Source organism: Coregonus clupeaformis, chromosome 7, assembly GCF_020615455.1.
Source record: "Coregonus clupeaformis isolate EN_2021a chromosome 7, ASM2061545v1, whole genome shotgun sequence".
In the NCBI taxonomy this organism is placed as follows: Eukaryota; Metazoa; Chordata; class Actinopteri; order Salmoniformes; family Salmonidae; genus Coregonus; species Coregonus clupeaformis.
Window position 1 is genome coordinate 60,030,571 of NC_059198.1, and position 8,543 is coordinate 60,039,113.

The following is an 8,543-nucleotide window of genomic DNA, read 5'->3' on the forward strand; positions in this document are numbered from 1 at the left end:
ATTGAATTGAATTTCAAACATCTCAGCTAATTTCAGTCTCCCAAACCAGACAGTTGGAGAGTCTTTGTAAGTGAAGATTCTATCTGGGTAGTTCACTCAATGTTTCAGTCCCAAATGGCACACTATATCCTATATAGTGCACTACGTTTGACCAGGTCCTGTAAGTCCCTGTTCAAACGTAGTGCACTATATAGGGAATAGGGTGCCATTTGGGATACAACCTCCATGTTGTCAATCTAACTTTGACAATAGTCAAAAGGGAGGAGACAAAAAGTGTTTTCACTGCTCCCCAAAAAATTGGCAGATTTAATTTGTCAGCCAGGTGAATATTGGCTTGTCTGCAGAGGAATGTGTGTGTGTGTACGCATTCTTGCATGTGTGTGTGCTTGTGTGTGGCAGCAGAGGAAAACAAACGACAGACACATCTTCCTGTGATACGATGCCAATTCAGACAGAGGAAGAATGAGGAGCCCTAGCCTGGAGATAGCTCTCCTCCCCATAAATCATGTTGACAATTGACTGGGAACAAGTCTGCATCCCAAATGGCAACCTATTCCCCACATGAAAAAATACTATACTAATAGTATAAATACTATAGTAATAACTGTAATATACTGTAATATTTACAGTTAACTAGTATAATTACGATAGTAAAATAACTGTAGTATATACTATAGTATAGTAATAATTGTAGTGTCACGAATTCCGCCGAGACTGCTCCTCCTCCTTGTTCGGGCAGGCTTCGGCGTTCGTCGTCCCCGGAGTACTAGCTGCTACCGCTTGATGTTCTCTATGTTTGTTTGGTTTTGTCTTGTTGGTGCACCTGTTTCGTATTTTGTATTGATTAGGTCACCTATAAGTTTCCTTTGGTTTTGTTTGCAGTTGTGTGTTGTTGAACGCCTGTCCGTTGGTGTTTGTTTATTGTTTTCTAGTGTTTAGTGTTTTACGCACCGTTTGCGTAATCGCTCGCCTCCTGTTTTTTGAGGCCCGTTATTTTGTATTTGTCTTTGTGACAATTAAAGTCGGTTCGACTAAGCTTCTGTGTCCTGCGCCTGACTCCAACACCGCATCCACATCAGCCCTTGACAGAACAACACACCAGAATATGGAGTCAGCAGGAGCAGCGGCGGCGACCGAGTCGCTGGAGGATCGGGTCAGCTGCCAGGACGCCAGGATCCAGCAACTTGGCTCCGCCATGCAGGAGGTTATGAACACCCTGCGCCGATGGGAAAGGGGAGGCGTGCCCACACCTCCTCCTACATTACCACCACCATTGGCGAGTCCCACCAGACCAGCTCCGGAATCCAGTGGGATTCGGCTCTCGCTCCCGAGGGCGTATGATGGCACCGCAGCCGGGTGTCAGGGGTTCCTCCTTCAGGTGGAACTCTACCTGGCCACCATACACCCGGCGCCCTCGGGATACGAGAGCGTTTCCGCCCTCATCTCCTGTCTCTCCGGCAAGGCGTTGGAGTGGGCCAACGCCGAATGGAGGGGAATAGACGCTGCCACCATCAGCTACGCGGAGTTCTCCCGCCGCTTCAGGGCTGTTTTCGATCACCCTCCTGAGGGTAAAGCGGCGGGGGAGCGTCTGTTCCACCTCCGACAGGGGAAGAGGAGCGCACAGGAGTTCGCCCTGGATTTCCGGACTCTAGCGGCGGATGCGGGGTGGAATGAGAGGGCATCATCGACCACTATCGGTGTAGCCTGCATGAGGACGTTCGTCGAGAGCTGGCCTGCAGGGACACCAACCTGTCCTTCGACCATCTAGTGGACATGTCCATTCGTCTGGATACCCTGCTGGCCACCCGCGGACGTCCCCCCGTCCATTCCATCCCCCAGCACCTCCGAGCCGAGCCCTATGGAGCTCGGGGGTGCTGGCGCTAGAGATAGAAGGAGAGAGAACCCGAGGGGGGCCGTCCCCTGCACCAGCTGTGGCCGTGGAGGACACACTGCGGCTAGGTGCTGGGGAGGGTCTCCAGGGAATCGGGGCAACAGGTGCCCCACTCACCCAGAGCTCTCTGTTGTTCACTTGGAGGTGTGCCGGAGCGTTGCGACAGTACTGCCCCAATACCGGCCTCTGACGCGTCCACTATTTTATTGATCGGAAATGTTGTTCTAAGTTAGGGATTCCCCTCCTGCCCGTTGATGCACCCTTTCCTGTCCATGCCCTAGATAGCCGCCCGTTGGGATCTGGGTTGATTAGGGAGGTCACAGCGCCACTAAAGATGAAGACGCAGGGGGGTCATGAGGAGATTATTCAGTTGTACCTAATTGACTCCCCTGCGTATCCCGTGGTGCTGGGGCTTCCTTGGTTAATCACCCATGACCCCAACATTTCGTGGCAACAGAGGGCTCTCAAGGAATGGTCTGGCCAGTGTGTTGGGCGATGTTTAGGTGTTTCCGTTGGGGCGACCACGGTGGAGAGTCCGAACCAAGTGCCCGCAATGCACATTCCCCCTGAGTATGAGGATTTGGCACTCGTGTTCAGCAAGACGAGGGCGACGCGATTGCCACCTCATAGACAGGGAGATTGTGCGATAAACCTCCAGACAGGTGCGGCACTCCCGCGGAGCCATGTGTATCCTCTGTCTCAAGAGGAGACGGCGGCTATGGAGACATACATCGCTGAGTCCCTGAGACAGGGATACATACGGCCCTCCACTTCCCCTGCGTCCTCAAGTTTCTATTTTGTGAAGAAGAAGGATGGAGGGTTGCGCCCGTGTATTGATTACCGTAGTCTCAATCAGATCACTGTGAAATACAGTTACCCTCTTCCTCTGATTGCGAGTATGACTGAATCATTACGCGGAGCGCGTTTCTTCACAAAACTGGATCTCAGGAGCGCTTATAACTTGGTGCGCATTAGGGAGGGAGATGAATGGAAGACGGCATTTAGTACCACCTCAGGTCATTATGAGTATCTTGTCATGCCATACGGGTTAATGAATGCTCCTTCAGTCTTCCAATCATTTGTGGACGAGATCTTCCGGGACCTGCATGGGCAGGGAGTGGTAGTGTACATTGACGACATCCTAGTGTACTCTGCTACACGAGCTGAGCATGTAGCCCTGGTGTGCCGAGTGTTGGGGAGGCTGTTGGAGCATGACTTGTATGTCAAGGCAGAGAAATGTCTGTTTTTCCAGGAGTCCATCTCCTTCTTGGGTCATCGGTTGTCAGCGTCAGGGGTGAAGATGGAGATTGACCGTGTGTCAGCCGTGCGTAACTGGCAAACCCCAACCACTGTTAAAGAGGTGCAGCAGTTTTTGGGTTTTGCCAATTACTACCGGAGGTTTATCCGGGGTTTTGGACAGGTAGCAGCTCCCATTACTTCCCTGCTGAAGGGGGGCCCGGTGCGTTTGCAGTGGTCGGCTGAAGCGGACAGGGCGTTTTGTAAACTGAAGGACCTGTTCACTTCGGCTCCGGTGCTGGCGCACCCGGACCCCACTTTAGCGTTCCAGGTAGAGGTGGACGCGTCAGAGGCCGGTTTTGGGGCAGTACTGTCGCAACGCTCCGGCACGCCTCCTAACGACCGACAACGATGAGACGGCCTATAGGGAGGAGGTCAGAGATCTGGCCGTGTGGTGCCAGGACAACAACCTCTCCCTCAACGTGACCAAGACAAAGGAGATGATTGTGGACTACAGGAAAAAAAAGAGGACTGAGCACGCCCCCATTCTCATCGACGGGGCTGTAGTGGAACAGGTTGAGAGCTTCAAGTTCCTTGGTGTCCACATCACCAACGAACTATCATGGTCCAAACACACCAAGACAGTCGTGAAGAGGGCACGACAAAGCCTATTCCCCCTCAGGAGACTAAAAAGATTTGGCATGGGTCCTCAGATCCTCAAAAATTATACAGCTGCACCATCGAGAGCATCCTGACTGGTTGCATCACCGCCTGGTATGGCAACTGCTTGGCCTCCGACCGCAAGGCACTACAGAGGGTAGTGCGTACGGCCCAGTACATCACTGGGGCAAAGCTTCCTGCCATCCAGGACCTCTATACCAGGCGGTGTCAGAGGAAGGCCCTCAAAATTGTCAAAGACTCCAGCCACCCTAGTCATAGACTGTTCTCTCTGCTACCGCACGGCAAGCGGTACCGGAGTGCCAAGTCTAGGTCCAAAAGACTTCTCAACAGCTTCTACCCCCAAGCCATAAGACTCCTGAACAGCTAATCATGGCTACCCGGACTATTTGCACTGCCCCCCCACCCCATCCTTTTTACGCTGCTGCTACTCTGTTAAGTATTTATGCATAGTCACTTTAACTCTACCCACATGTACATATTACCTCAACTACCTCAACTAGCTGGTTCCCCCGCACATTGACTCTGCAACGGTACCCCCCTGTATATATAGCCTCCCTACTGTCACTTTATTTTACTTCTGCTCTTTTTTTCTCAACACTTTTTTTGTTGTTGTTTTATTCTTACTTTTTTTGTTTAAAATAAATGCACTGTTGGTTAAGGGCTGTAAGTAAGCATTTCACTGTAATGTCTGCACCTGTTGTATTCGGCACATGTGACCAATGAAATTTGATTTGATTTGATTTGATAAGCTCCGTCCCTGCGCTTTTTATTCTAAAAAGCTCAGCCCGGCGGAACGTAATTATGACGTAGGGGACAGAGAGCTGTTAGCCGTGGTTCAAGCCCTAAAGGTGTGGAGGCATTGGCTTGAGGGGGCTCAACACCCTTTTCTCATTCTGACTGACCATCGTAACCTGGAGTACATCCGGGCAGCTAGGAGATTGAACCCTCGTCAGACTAGGTGGAACATGTTTCTGACCCGGTTCGTTTTTAAGATCACTTACATCCCAGGGTCCCAGAACGGTAAGGCAGACGCCCTGTCCCGGCGGTATGACACAGAGGAGAGGTCCATTGAGCCCACTCCTATGCTGCCGGAGTCTTGTCTGGTGGCAACGGTGGTATGGGAGGTCGATGCGGGCGTTACGCACCGACCCTACTCCCCCAGAGTGTCCAGTGGGTCGGACGTACGTGCCGCTCGAGGTCCGTGATCGTCTCATCTATTGGGCTCATACGTCACCCTCCTCTGGACATCCAGGTATTGGCCAGACAGTGCACTGCCTTAGTGTGAAGTACTGGTGGCCAACATTGGCTAGGGACGTGAGGGTTTATGTCTCCTCCTGCTCGGTGTGCGCTCAGTGTAAGGCGCCTAGACACCTGCCCAGGGGGAAGTTACAACCCCTGCCCGTTCCACAACGGCCGTGGTCTCACCTCTCGGTGGACTTTGTCACGGACCTTCCCCCCTCTCAGGGGAATACCACTATTCTGGTCGTTGTGGATCGGTTCTCTAAGGCCTGTCATCTCATTCCAATGCCGGGTCTCCCTACTGCCCTACAGACTGCTGAAGCTTTGTTCACCCACGTCTTCCGGCACTACGGAGTTCCCGAGGATATAGTGTCTGATCGGGGTCCCCAATTCACCTCTAGAATCTGGAGGGCGTTCATGGAACGCTTGGGGGTCTCGGTTAGCCTTACCTCGGGTTACCACCCTGAGAGTAATGGGCAGGTGGAGAGAGTGAACCAGGATGTGGGTAGGTTTCTGAGATCATATTGCCAGGGCCGGCAGGAGGAGTGGTCGGGGTATATCCCCTGGGCAGCGATGGCTCAGAACTCTCTTCGCCACTCCTCTACTAACCTGACCCCTTTTCAGTGCGTGTTAGGGTATCAGCCGGTTCTGGCACCATGGCATCAGAGCCAGATCGAGGCTCCTGCGGTGGATGAGTGGTTTCGGCGCTAGGAGGAGACTTGGAACGCTGCACATGTACATCTGCAGCGGGCCATCCGCAGGCAGAAGGCGAGCGCCAATCTCCACCGCAGTGAGGGTCCAGTATACGCCCCTGGAGATCGAATCTGGCTCTCGACTCGAAACCTGCCCCTTCGCCTGCCCTGCCGGAAGCTTGGCCGGCAGTTTGTGGGGCCATTTAAAGTCCTGAGGAGATTGAACGAGGTGTGTTACAAGTTGCAACTGCCCAATGACTATCACATTAACCCTTCATTCCATGTGTCTCTCCTCAGGCCGGTGGTAGCTGGTCCACTCCAGGAGAGTGAGATAAGAGAGACCCCTCCGCCCCACTGGACATCGAGGGGGCTCCGGCGTACTCAGTCCGGTCCATCGTGGATTCGAGACGTCGGATGGGGGGTCTACAATATCTCGTGGAGTGGGAGGGGTACGGTCCGGAGGAACGGTGCTGGGTGCCTAGGAGGGACATTTTAGATCCATCCCTCCTGACTGAGTTCCACCGGAGTCATCCTACGCGCCCTGCTCCACGTCCTCCTGGCCGTCCCCGAGGCCGGGGTCGGCGCACGGCTGGAGCCGCGTGTCAAGGTGGGGGTACTGTCACGAATTCCGCCGAGACTGCTCCTCTTCCTTGTTCGGGCAGGCTTCGGCGTTCGTCGTCCCCGGAGTACTAGCTGCTACCGCTTGATGTTCTCTATGTTTGTTTGGTTTTGTCTTGTTGGTGCACCTGTTTCGTATTATGTATTGATTAGGTCACCTATAAGTTTCCTTTGGTTTTGTTTGCAGTTGTGTGTTGTTGAACGCCTGTCCGTTGGTGTTTGTTTATTGTTTTCTAGTGTTTAGTGTTTTACGCACCGTTTGCGTAATCGCTCGCCTCCTGTGTTTTGAGGCCCGTTATTTTCTATTTGTCTTTGTGACAATTAAAGTCGGTTCGACTAAGCTTCTGTGTCCTGCGCCTGACTCCAACACCGCATCCACATCAGCCCTTGACATGTAGTTTTTGCGGATTGTAGTATACTGTATTATTTACTGTAGTGTTTTTGGACTGTAGTGTACTGTAGTGTTTTTGCGGATTGTAGTATAGAGTAGTATTTACTGTAGTGTTTTTGTTTTACTATCTTTGATATACTGTAGAAGTGAAGGCTTTCTCCTTGAGAAAACCTAATGGAGAAATACTAAAAGAGAACTTTAGATAGGTAGGACTGGGGTCTGAACAGATAGTTCAGCGCTGCTGCTTTTTTCTATAACCTGAAGAGAACACAATGTATGATCTATACTTGGCATGTAGGTTTCTCAATAATGGGTGGCACAAATTGGCAAATGGGGGAGGGGGATGGGCAGGGTATATGGACATAAAATTCTGTAGTATTTACTATAGTAAAAAAAAAGTAATGTTTTTGTGGACTGTAGTGTTTTTGCGGACAATACTGTAGATTTTACTATAGTATTCTACAGTATATTACAACATGCTATAGTAAGTACTACACATGATCGAGGGATACTACAGTGTGTAGTATAGTATTCTACATAATTCTATAGTAAGTACTGTAGTATTCTATAGTAAACTGTAGTATTTTTCATGTGGGTAGTGCACTACTTTTGACCAGAGCCCATAGGGCTCGTCGGGTTATGGTCAAAAGTAGTGCACTATGTAGGGAATAGGGTGCTATTTGGGATGTAGCCCGGAACAGGGGGATGTCTTCTATAAACATTGTCTGAAGTAAGTAAGCATTTCACGGTAATGTTTTATTCGGCACCTGTTATATGTGACAAATAAAATTAGATTTGATTAGATTTTTTAAATTGATTAATTTGAAGGGGACCATATATGGGACCCGTTTTTCTCTGCGCTATCAGAGCCAGCGGGACATAAGAAACGTCCTGATATGGGGCTGTGGGTGTCCAGGAAGGGTGAGGGGACAGAATGCCTGATATGGTGTCTTGTGGTGTGTGTGTCTCTCTCTCTCTCTTTGTGTGTGTGTGTTTACGTGCTTGTGAGTGTGTATGAGTATATATGTGTGTGTGTGTGCGTGTGTGCGTGTTTGCATGTGTGTTGTCATCATAAGGAGGCCCAGTCAGGCCGTTAAGAGCTCTGTGTTTATGCAGCCTCCACCAGATGTTGATTCCTCCATTAAACAAATGACAGATATGGCCCACAGTGTCACGCCCTGACTCTGGGGACTCGTATTTGTTGAGTCAGGGTGTGTATTTTCTGTGTAGTATGATCTATGTTGGCCGGTGTGGTTCCCAATCAGAGGCAGCTGTAGCTCGTTGTCTCTGATTGGGGACCATACTTAGGTAGCCTATTGGCACTAGTGGGTTGTGGGATCTTGTTCCGTGTTGAGGTATGTTGTGTTGTGCTGCCTTGGACTTCACGTTTCGTTTTGTTTGTTATTTTGTCGTTGTGTTTGATATTTAATAAACATGTACGCATATCACGCTGCGCCTTGGTCCGTCCCGTCTGTAAGCGATCGTGACACACAGACAGCTGAGGAGACTAATCTGGAATCAGGGTTCCCAGTGGGCACCACCCATTCTCTCTCTCTTTCTCTCTCTCGCTCTCTCTCAATTCAATTCCATTTTCAATTTAAGGGCTTTATTGGCACGGGAAACGTATGTTGACATTGCCAAAGCAAGTGAAGTAGATAGTAAACAAAAGTGAAATAAACAATAAATATTAACAGTAAACATTACACTCAGAAGTTCCAAAAGAATAAAGACATTTCAAATGTCATATTATGTATATACACAGTGTTGTAACAATGTGCAAAAAATTACAAACGTA

At 50.2% G+C, this 8,543-nt stretch overlaps 1 non-coding gene across 1 annotated transcript; it reads right to left on the reverse strand.

Moving 5' to 3' along the window:
• Positions 1 to 6,896: 6,896 nt before the first annotated feature.
• LOC121570801 lies at positions 6,897 to 6,949 on the reverse strand. Its single transcript, XR_006001541.1, has one exon. It is a non-coding gene; the product is annotated as a U7 small nuclear RNA (small nuclear RNA).
• Positions 6,950 to 8,543: the final 1,594 nt, after the last annotated feature.